The sequence below is a fragment of the Equus caballus genome, chromosome 9, assembly GCF_041296265.1.
Source record: "Equus caballus isolate H_3958 breed thoroughbred chromosome 9, TB-T2T, whole genome shotgun sequence".
NCBI lineage: Eukaryota > Metazoa > Chordata > Mammalia > Perissodactyla > Equidae > Equus > Equus caballus.
This window is the reverse complement of record NC_091692.1, coordinates 77,544,291-77,555,255: the sequence shown is the minus strand read 5'-3', so window position 1 is coordinate 77,555,255 and position 10,965 is coordinate 77,544,291. Positions and strand designations below refer to the sequence as shown.

General features: G+C 37.5%; 1 protein-coding gene and 1 long non-coding RNA gene across 3 annotated transcripts in view; one reads left to right on the top strand and one right to left on the bottom strand.

Annotated features, from left to right (window-relative positions):
- Positions 1–8,333: 8,333 nt before the first annotated feature.
- LOC138915439 (uncharacterized) lies at positions 8,334–9,607 on the bottom strand. The gene is made up of 2 exons (XR_011421374.1): positions 9,440–9,607; positions 8,334–9,048 (listed from the first exon to the last, which is right to left on the bottom strand). It is a non-coding gene; the product is annotated as an uncharacterized lncRNA (long non-coding RNA).
- Positions 9,608–9,635: 28 nt separating this feature from the next.
- Positions 9,636–10,965, top strand: part of LOC138915438 (carbonic anhydrase 13-like) — a 52,496-nt gene continuing 51,166 nt past the window's right edge. The window contains exon 1 of one of the 2 annotated variants that reach the window (XR_011421373.1): positions 9,636–9,701. The gene's annotated coding sequence lies outside the window, so the exon portion shown is untranslated. The remainder of the gene's footprint in view (positions 9,702–10,965) is intronic. The other variant, XM_070221760.1, reaches the window with a different exon arrangement.

The following is a 10,965-nucleotide window of genomic DNA, read 5'->3' as shown; positions in this document are numbered from 1 at the left end:
GCTCCAGAATTTACGCAGACAAGTGAATTTGGCTAATAGTTATTGTGTAGCTATTCTGTGCCATTCTTTAAACACAAGTTCCAAATAATTAATTCAGTGGCATTCAATGTGTACTTATAGAGCTCCTATCATGTACCAGGCACTGTACTGCGTGCAGGGGACTCTATGTAGAGCAACGGAGTCTCGGTCCACTCTTCAAAGAATGTACATTCTAGAGAGATGACAAAATAAAGTCATCGGAGGGGAAGCTACAAGACAGCAGAGCCTCCGTCAACTGGGTTCTTAGTGCTGGCTATTTTCACCTGCTCCTCCAGACTCTCTTTCCCCACTGTCCAATAGTTCTTTGAGGAGTTAGGCAGTTAGGCACAGTTAGGCACTGGACATTTAGGAGATGCCCTTCTTTTGACTCCTCTCAGGGGATTTCTGCTAAATATGCTGAGGGCCCGTGGCCCTGACATTCTCCCTAGTAGGAATAGATAAATATCTGGAAAACATTTTTCACCTACCCTTTCTGTTGTTTTCCTTCAGTAAAGAGTTGAAGCTTGTTAGAATATAAAGCAGAGTCAAACAGAGGAATTAAACTTTTGCTAGAAATTTGGTTTAATTCACTTTAATCCACATGGATATTTACACAAATCCAGAAACTGTTAAAGTAAAACCATCAGGCTTTGAATTGCCTTAGGCATGAGTTATTATTTATTTTTCGTTTCATCCTGAGCACCTAGCTCAGACCATAATGTAAAGGCTCAATAAACATTTACTGAATGAATAAGAATGCAGACAAAAGTAAATTATAGTTGCTTTTCTTTGTATTACTGCAAATTTTTATTTTTAAGTAAATGTACAAGAATTTATTCAGCTAAATCAATGTTGTCCCTTAAAGTAATCTCCTTGGGGTAGGGGTAACCAGTAGGTAAAGACATTTCAACAATGCTGCCATTGTTCAAAGCATTTTTCTTTTTCTTTTTTTTTTGGTGAGGAAGATTTGCCCTGAGCTGACATCCATTGCCAATCTTCTTCTTTTTGCTTGAGGAATATTGTCACTGAGCTAGCATCTGTGCCAGTCTTTCTCTATTTTGTATGTGGGATGCTGCCACAGCATGGCTTGATGAGCAGTGTGTAGATCCATGTCTGGGATCCGAATCTGTGAACCCCAGGCTGCCGAAGCAGAGCACGCAAACTTAACCACTACGTCATTGGGCCAGCACCCAAAGTATTTTTCATATACCCTTTTCAGTGTCAGCCACACGTTCTCTCAGAGAATGGCAAATTTTAATCTTTTGGGAAAGGAATTAATTTTTTTGAAATTGCTAAAAGTTATGCAGACTCACATTTTGTGCGTAAGGTGAATGTTCAAAGTATAATGTATAATATATATACGTGTGTATGTACGTGTACGTATATACACACACATATTTATATATATTTATATACATATAAATATATATGTTAATACATTATAAAAATATATAACATTAAAACAAGTTATGATTACAAAGTAATGATATCTTTTTTTTTGTTCCTGCTTCCTGGTGGCACTCAAATATGCTTGAAATAATCAAATTTCAAAGTATAGCAATTCTAGAAATATTCTGAGCTATGCCAGCCTGGAAAAATGAGAATATAGCTTCCCAAGATGACTACTCTGAAGGATAACAATTTTTTGAATATTTAATTTCTAGACTGTTGACTAAGTGGTACTGTTCAGTGCCTGGTACTTGGTAACTATTCAACACAAACTAGCTAAATGAAATGAAAGTATCCTTTCCTTATAATTACACTTCATCTTTCCCTCCCTCCCTCCCTGCATGACTCATACTACTGGTGGGCTGGAGCATCTCTTCATATGATTTTGCTCCATTTAGTAATCCCCTTCTGAATACTGCCTATTCCTATTTTTGCCTTTTTCCCTTGCTTGGTTCTATGCCTATTATCTTGTTGATTTGCAAGAATTCCTTATGCATTTTAAGTTTTTTTCTAATAATCTGAATCTATGTTTATTCTTTTCTAAATGATTCATATCTTGTGACCTTCTGTTCTTTTCTAGACTATGTATCTTATTTGAGATAAATGGTGCTGTTTAACAATACATCAGGAGAGTTTTAATGAATCAAGGCTGAATTCACACGTCTCTGAATATTTGTTGCCAGTAACGCTATTGTGTAGGGAACTTCTGCCATGGATGCAAACTTCTTTCTGATCTAGGCCTCACCGACTTCTGTTTTCTACTTAAATAGCTCATCAAAGCTACTAACAAACTTAGGACTGGCTAGGTGGTGAATCTTTCAGTCCTCAGACTGAGGTTTAAAACACTAAATAAAGCACAATGATCTGAAGCAAACAATCACAATGTTCTTTAAGGTTAGATTATTCTGTCTATTCACGTACATTCTTTTTAGCACTATATATTAAAAACTTTGTATTTTATTTTAAAATACCATTACATCTGAATAGACTGGTAACTCAAAAAGAAATTTCTTCTAAGAGTAAATTGTCCTTATTTACTGTAGACTGAGAAATAAAAATTAACCTGATTGTAACAAAACACCTAGATCAACTTTAGACGAGTAATTATGAGACTAGTTCACGAAAAGTAAGCACCAGTGTAGCAGCAATTCCTTAGGTTGATTTTTTATTATGTTTTTTAAACAGCCAACAGATTGCTTTAAATTCGGCTACATATAACAGTGTTCATAAATAACTAACATCAATTTAGCTTAACATGGAAAATATGTGATCCCAATAGTGAGTTTCTTAGACTGATATTCCTGCACCTTATCATCCGGCTCCTAATTCAGTCTTTAGGATTTACCTTTCACAACCTTCTTACACATTCCAGATTGAACTGGACACGTCACAAGTGCCTTAACATTCCTGTGCAGGCTCACTTTTATGCTCTTGATTATGTAACATCCTCTTCCGTCGTTCCCACTCCTTCCTGCTGAAATCCTCCCCATCTTTGAGGGCTCAACAAGGTGCCCAGATGCCATTACTCCACGATATCATCTCACATCCACCACTAGATGTGACCTCCCTTTCCTGTTAAATCCCATGGCATTTAAAACATGCCTCTCACATGGTACTTTTAAAATGATCTATTTTCTGGAATTCTGCATATTGGGATATTTGCATTTGTTCACAGACTAGAGTTGAAACTCCACAAGGGCATAGTTTGGGTCTTGTGGATCTCTATCCCCAGCACTGCCTGGCATAGTGCCTTTCATGAAACAGGTGTTTAAGTAGTAAGTACTGAATATTAAATGAGTGTCCAAGAGGTCCATGAAATGTTAAAAATATTGCAGAAAGGATGAGGAAGAAATCGTCTCATCTTTACCATGGACCGAGGATGAGTGGAAGAAGATCACTGAAGTCTGGGAAAGCCAAGACAAGCCTTCTCAATTCACATCCCTGGTGCACCAGATGGAGTGTTGACCAGTTGACTCAACCACTTCAATCCTCATTTGTATACTAGTGATAATAATATCATCCACTAAAACTGGTCTCATTTAGGATTAAATAAAGAGTTTTGCTGAATGTCCATACACTCACAATATGTTTGTTACGGTATTATTTTTGTCAGGGTCTTCAAGTGATTATAGACTTTAATTCAAATGATGTTGGTTGTAGATGGCATTTTGCCTGCCTAAATGGTAATCAGAGATGAGAAATATGTGATAAAAAATATTGAGAGGGTAAAATGAAAACTTAATCCATATAATTTGAGAAGTTCTTTGTTAAAATAGAATGTACCTGAGCTCAAAAATAAAGTCAAGAAACTGTTCTCACATCAGAATCATTTTTTGCATATTAGTATTCTCTCAAGTAATACTTTTCCATCTAAGAGCTCTTTTAATAACCAAATTGACTCTTCAGAATTGGTTGGAATTCTAGGCATGGAAATTAGGTAGGTAAAAGCTCTGTGATTTCATTTCAGTTTTCCAGGTCATGCTGTTTTACGACTTTATCATAAATTAAATATAAGCTTAAACAAACATGGAGTGAACTGTCAGAAGCAAATTAATTCTATTGAGTGTCATGCTCAGATCAGTGAGCACATCTCAGATTTATTTCCCAGTTCTCTGCCAAATACATAAGGGGAGAAGAGAGGAAAGGGAAAGACAAGAATTCATCTCCCATTTGCAGTTTCAGCATGGGAGCATGAAGGAATGGGACAGGTATGTGGCTCCAGAGCCAGTCAGATGGGCTCAAATCCTGCCTTGGCCAGTTATTCACTGCATGGATTTTCATGTTAGTTCCTTTATCTCCAGTATGGGAGTGATGTTAGCTGTGAATCTGCTGTCAAAGTGGCCTGTGATTTATGCCAAGTACTCACCACACTTGGTACTCACATCACAGAATTATCTTTAGAATTAATTTAAAGTTTTCAACTCAGGAATACATCAAAGCTCATGCACTATACTGTCAATTTGAAGGAAGGGACACATTTTTGTATGCCTGGAGCCAAGCACAAGGCCTGTATATAGTGGGTGAGTGTTAACTGTAATCAGTTGAAAAGAAGGGCTTCAACTGTATTCTGTGAATATCCTATCGTCTTTCATGCTCTCTCTCTATAGTCATCTCTTGTCAATTCTTATTCAGGATGCAATGGCATTAGACAAAAGCACAAGACCCAGGAATCCTCCAATAGCTGGCTAACACCTCCATAGATTCAAGAAGGCATTATGCCAAAGGGAGATTTTAGGAAAAATCATCCTATTTATTTTTTAAAGACTTTCCACAAAATCCCAATAGAGTCTTCTTATCATTTAATGCCGTGAGAAAGCCTTTAGCGTAAGCTATACTCAGCAGGACAGCTGGCCTCCTTGGCTCCATTTCTCTAGGTCTACACCCTAATCTCAACTTTCCATCTCAATCCTGTGATGGTGAGTAAAACAGATCCCAAAGAAAAGAATGGAGAGCAATTATTTATTTATACTTCCCTTACTAATAATTCAGGAAGAAGGCCTGGGTTGTTCTTGGACTTGATACCTGAAAAGTAACAAATCTCTTTTGTGGGGTACATGTGTAAAGATGAGCCCTGAACACCAAGTACTGCCTCCTCACAAGTGTCCTCACGAATCATATCTGTGCCAGCCACGATGCGTTTTCCCCTTTCCCGTTGAATATAGAAAGATCTTCCGTTGCAGCTTGGCCCATGCAAGTTTTGTCATCTTGAAGCAGTTAATGATCATCCCTGATTATTCTTATGTTTGTTTGGGAATGAGGATATCTCACTTCAGGGTTGTTTGAGGGAGGGAAAAAAGATTATGGAAGATATTTCTGAAATTTATCCAGCACTCAGAAAGTGTTAATTCTCCAGTAGAACATTTTTCAAATTCATTTGCTTTTCCTATCCATTAGTCACCTTGACTTCAACAAAAATTTGATATAAACAAAAAGCAGGGAGTTAATGGGGGAAACAGGGAAAGCAAAAGATCAAAAAATAATATGCCAACTGGATATCCATCCCAATGAACAGTCATTGCCTTGTCTGTCCAGTCATTCTCCCCTCCTTCTTCTGGAAGTTTTTTCTCCACCCTAATTCCCTCCTTCTGGGAAATGGTCTTTCTCCCATTATAGCCATCTAATTTGAATAAGAGCTGCCACTTCTTATAAGTCCCAGCCACACTTAATGATCTTAGCTGGGTAAATAAATCCAAAGCAACATCACGCACTAGCTGACCTTAGCTGATTGGTCTGGGAATGAATCTTTGCCCAAACCGGACAAACTAGAGAACTTTTCCCTGATGTTTTAATTTGGGAAAAGAAACATCAGGAATCAGTCATTTTCTGGTGACGATTCTGGAAGATTGAAGCTGGAACTGCTGCCAGATTCTCTTTCCTGCTGGTGGGAAAACCTTTCCTAAAAAAAATGAAGTCAATATGTGGATAGAAGACATGTAGTATGTTCTGGAGATATTAGAGTTTCTATTCCCAGTTGACCCCTGGACTTTATTTGATCTTTTTGTGGTTACAAGTTTTCCAATAAATTTCATTTTTTGGCTCAACTAGTTTTTTGTTGGCTTGCTGTCACTTTCAACCCAAAATAAACCTGACTTTGGAAATCTTTTTACTGTTTTTGGTGAGAAAGACTGGCCCGGAGCCAACATCTGTTTTGGTGAGAACATCTGGCCCTGAACTAACATCTCTTTTTGCTTGAGGAAGATTGTCCCTGAGCTAACATCTGTGCCCATCTTCTTCTATTTTGTATTTGGGACACCACCACAGCATGGCTTGACAAGCTGTGCCTAGGTCCCCGCCCAGGATCCGAACCTGCGAACCCCAGGCCGCTGAAGTGGAGGGTGCAAACTTAGACACTACGCCACTGGGCCAGCCCCTGCAAATCTTTTTTAAGAAAATCAAGACTCAATAAGTGAAGGGGTTTAAGAAGTACAAACTTCCAGTTATAAAATAAATAAGTCATGGAGATGTAATGTACAGCATTGTGAATATAGTCAATAATATTGTAGGAAATTTGTATGGTCATATTTGGTTGCTAGACTTGTAGTGGTGATAATTTCATAATGTATACAAATGTCCAGTCACATCTGGTACACCTGAAACAAATATAATATTGTCTATCAACTATACTTCATTAAAAACATATTAAGACTCCATAAACCCTCACTCCAGGGCCAACAGGAGGTCCTGGGATCTCCCCAGATAGGAAAGCCAGCCTGAAGTTTGGGCTAATTGAGGAGTGAATGTTGCCGTTGCCTGGCTCCAAGCAGAACTAAATTGTAAGGGATTCAAGGTGGGGCAAAGGAACAATGGGAACTAAGATGTCATCCAAATGAATCCTTTAACTCTAATGAGCCCTATCACATAGGAAACAACAAAAATGACAAAGATACAAACAAACAAAGGGAGACAAAAGCAGAAGCTCTGACTGGACATAATCAAATGGAGCAAACAGGTCAGGATGGGTAGTCAAGAGTCAGTATCTATGATACAGATGCTGATGTTCAGGGACTGATACAAAGAGGGTAGTGCTCCAATTAGAGGGTGACTGTGACTCCAGTTGCAGAAGGAGAGGCTACCGCTAAATGGGTGATATGGATACGAACAGAATTTTATCCACCAAAGACAATGATTTCAGTAAGAGGCTATTCAAAGAACAATGTTTTAATTCTTCATTTGTATTGTCTCTTGGTCCAGTGTAGACACTTTGTCTAGTTCATGAGTGAGGCTCTCAAGTCAAGAGAAAATCCTGGTGAAGTATATTCCTACTTTTAGAATACTAGGCACATAAAAATCCAATTTACAAGACCATTATTTTTCTACACTGAAGGATTCTTTATACTGTAAAAGATTTGCCACAGCATTTCTTTAATCTAAATAATAGCCTATTTCCAATATGAGTCACTTTGTATGTAGCATTTCAGGTTATATCTCTTATATGAAGGAAGACAACCCTATAAAGCACAAATAAATTGTCCTATCCAGTTAATATCGCAAGCTTTAGCCAGCTATAGATGATATGTAAGAGTTCAAAGGCTGGACATAAACCCATCTCATTCCAGATGAGTCATATTTACTTTACTATTTTAACAGTTCTCAGATGTTCTCTAAACGTTGATTCATTCACACCTACAATCAAGAGGAAAAGGTTGTACAGTCTTTAGAACTCAACATCCAAGGTCATAAGTTTACTAATGCCATGGCAAGGACTATTGTATGGGGAATAATAATCATCATTTCTTAGATGAGCAGTCCTTTAGAACAGAAAACACTTTCCCTTTTATAATCTTATAAAGCCTTATTACAATCCTTTGAAGCAGCTATTATAGCCTTTTAAAGGATGATAAAATTGAGACTAGAACATTAAATGACTTGCCCAAGATTATACACAAGAGTAGTGTGGGAGAGCCAGGATCCATATCCATTTCTTGTGACTATTTTGCTTTCCAGTACAATATAGCTGCTTCACAGCCAAATACCTTACCTGTCCTTGAATGAGCCGTCTGAGATATCTTACAAATGACAGCAATAACTTCCTCTTAAGACAGTTTCCTGTTTTCCAAGCATGCTACTGCGTAATTGGCCAGGACTGAACTTCTTGAAAATTGTTCAGAAATCAAAGTCCAAAATGCATTCAGGCGGTTTCTCAATTACTTGTCACCAAACTTTTTTTGGACATGATTCTGCTGTCAGATAGCTGATAGACGTGCCCCAATTTCTCTCTGGTAGATTAACTACTGCTGTTTGTCTGTGTTAAACTGATTGAGCAAAATGTGTTTATTCTACGACCAGCTAAAGTACAGATTAAAGTAGAGAACTTTTGGTTGTTAATTGTGCGTGAATAAGTTGGAGAAGAATTTTAAGAAATTGAATCTGTATTTAAATATTTGGATATTTTATTTCATTTTTTAGAAGTTTCATTACATGTTTAAAGGTTTATATATTCACCATGAATATATATTTTTTGTGAATCTGAGAAATATACAGTCATTATTTGTATAGCAATGTGTTTGCTTTATTGAGAAAATCTCAGGCTAAAAATTCCTTACAGGCTAAGAATAATCATATAAGATAATGAGATTGTCTTGTTTTACTTGACAGACAGATTTGGGAAAGAACAAAACATTACAACATTGTTAGAAATAAAACACTTTTCTGTATTAATCAAAAGTATTAGGGAAAGTTAGAATGTGCTTACAATTCCAGGCGAAAAAAATTGGGAATACAAAAATAGTTGATAGGTTGCTTAATAAGTAACTAAAAAAAAAAGAATCTTCTCTAGTCAACCAGTTCCACCATCTCACTTCTATTCCCCAAATGGGAAGTTTTAATTAGGTATTAAAACACTGTATCAGGGAATTAATATCTTTAGGCTTAATACTTTCTCATGATGGTTTTATATACACATTTACAAGTTAAAAAGAAATAAAAGGAAACACCTGGTCACTTTCCACTAGAGAATTTTGAGAGGACAGAGCATTAAGTAGCCATTATTCATCTTTAAAATCCATGATAATTCAATCACATTAATGTTGGTGATATTCAGAGTCCCTTCGTGGATATGTTCAATCTTCAGCTAATTCGAATCTGTGAAAAGACAAAGGTTTGAATAATCCTGTTGTAATAGTTGCTTCCGTCTTAAAATCATCATCTGGTAAGGTTATCTGCTAAGGCCTTTTTCTTCAGTCAAAGTATGTATACACAAGACATTTGATTTATAACTTCATTTAAATTTGTTACTTACAGGACAAATCTTACAGCAAAGATTTCATGCTAGGAAAAGTCCTCTTGAAATAACTGCTTGTTTTGCTTAATTTACAGTGTTGTAATATGCAGTCAGTTTTCCAAATAAGTGCCATGTTAACAGGATAATTATTTACATATGGACTTCATCTTACAGTAGGAAAATTCAAGCTTTTCACATATTGTATCAGACACTCTGACTATATCATACAATGAAGTCAATAAAACATAATACCTGTGTATGCTTAAGGTACAGGTAGTTATAAAAACCTCTTCACAGACATTTGGCTCATGTTCCTGGACTTAGGGAGAGTGTCACTCAAGGAAAACTAATGAGTTTTAGCACTTTATTCTGTCTTGGAGTGAGATATTTGTGGGTTGGATTCCAAATGTTATTGGAGTTGCCTAGCTACCACATTTCAATAGAAGGAGAAACAGAATTTTGACAGCAATTGGCCGTGTAGCAAATTATCAGGGCCTTTCTTGACAGCTGGGCGGTAAGGCGTTTTCCTTTCCACCTACGGTATCTCCTTTGAGTAAGACTGACTTTGGGCAAGTGCTAGGGTGAATAGTCCTTCATTTCTCCTGCTTCACATCAAGTTTTAGTAGCTTTCAGGCCTTTCTGAACTGGGAGTGAATTAAAAAGTCAGTGAACAAATATTTTTGAGCCCTGATTATGCACTAGGATATGATACAGGTAGGCATAAGGCCTGATGTGAGGGGGTGGTGATGGTGAGGGAAAACTTCCCCAAGGGGGAGATCATTCATCTGGGATGGGAAGAGTGTGCTGGCACAGAAAAGAGCAAGAGCCTTCTATGCAGGAGCAACTGCCTGTGTGATGACTCAAGGAAAAGAGGCTGTCGTGTTCAAGGGTCTTAAGAAAGCTTAATAGGTCCGAAAAGAAGACGATTGTATGAAAAGGGCAAGAAGGAAGACTGGGCCAATGCTTGAAACGTCTTAAAAGAATTATTAAGGATTTTGGACTTTATCCTAAAGACAATAGGAAATTATTAAAGGATCTTAACAGAGGAGCTTCATTAATCACAATTATGGTTTTAAAGAGATCCTACTGGCTGCTATGAGGAGAGTAGATTCAGTGGTGACCCAAGAGTGGCAATGTGAGATGCAGGAGACCAATTGGAAGACTATTATATTTTTATTATATTATTTCAGATAGGAGATGATGGAAACATGTACTCGGGTGGTGCCACCAGAGATGGATTCAGAGAGCATTTTAGAGACAGAATTGGCAGGCCTGGATGACTGGCTGTGCAAAGTGATCCAGGGAAGGTGGGGATCAGGGAAGAATGAATACATAGTCTCATGAATGCCCATAAGAAACAGAGAAGGTTCAGGAATTCTTCTTTGGGAAAGTAGAGTTCTAGGTGCTTATGAGAAATCCAAATGGAAAGTCTGAGTGGGCAGTTGTATCTATAAGTCATGGGCTCAGACACAGATTTGGGCAGAAGATACATATAGTAATGGAAGCCTTGAAAATGTTAGTGATTGCCTAAGAAGAGAGTACTGGACAGAGCCCCAGGGAACTCCAATATCCCATTGCTGCGTGGAGGAGTGTGACCCACCAATGGAGACCAGTGTGGCCAGAGAAATAGAGAAAAAAATCAGAAACAGAGGCATCAGGGAAGCCAAATGGATTGTTTCAAGAAAAAGAACTCTCTGTTGAATGAGGCTAAGCGATAAGATGAAGTGAGCACTGAAAAGTATACTTTAGTAATGTTTACTTTTAAAAGTATACCTTTT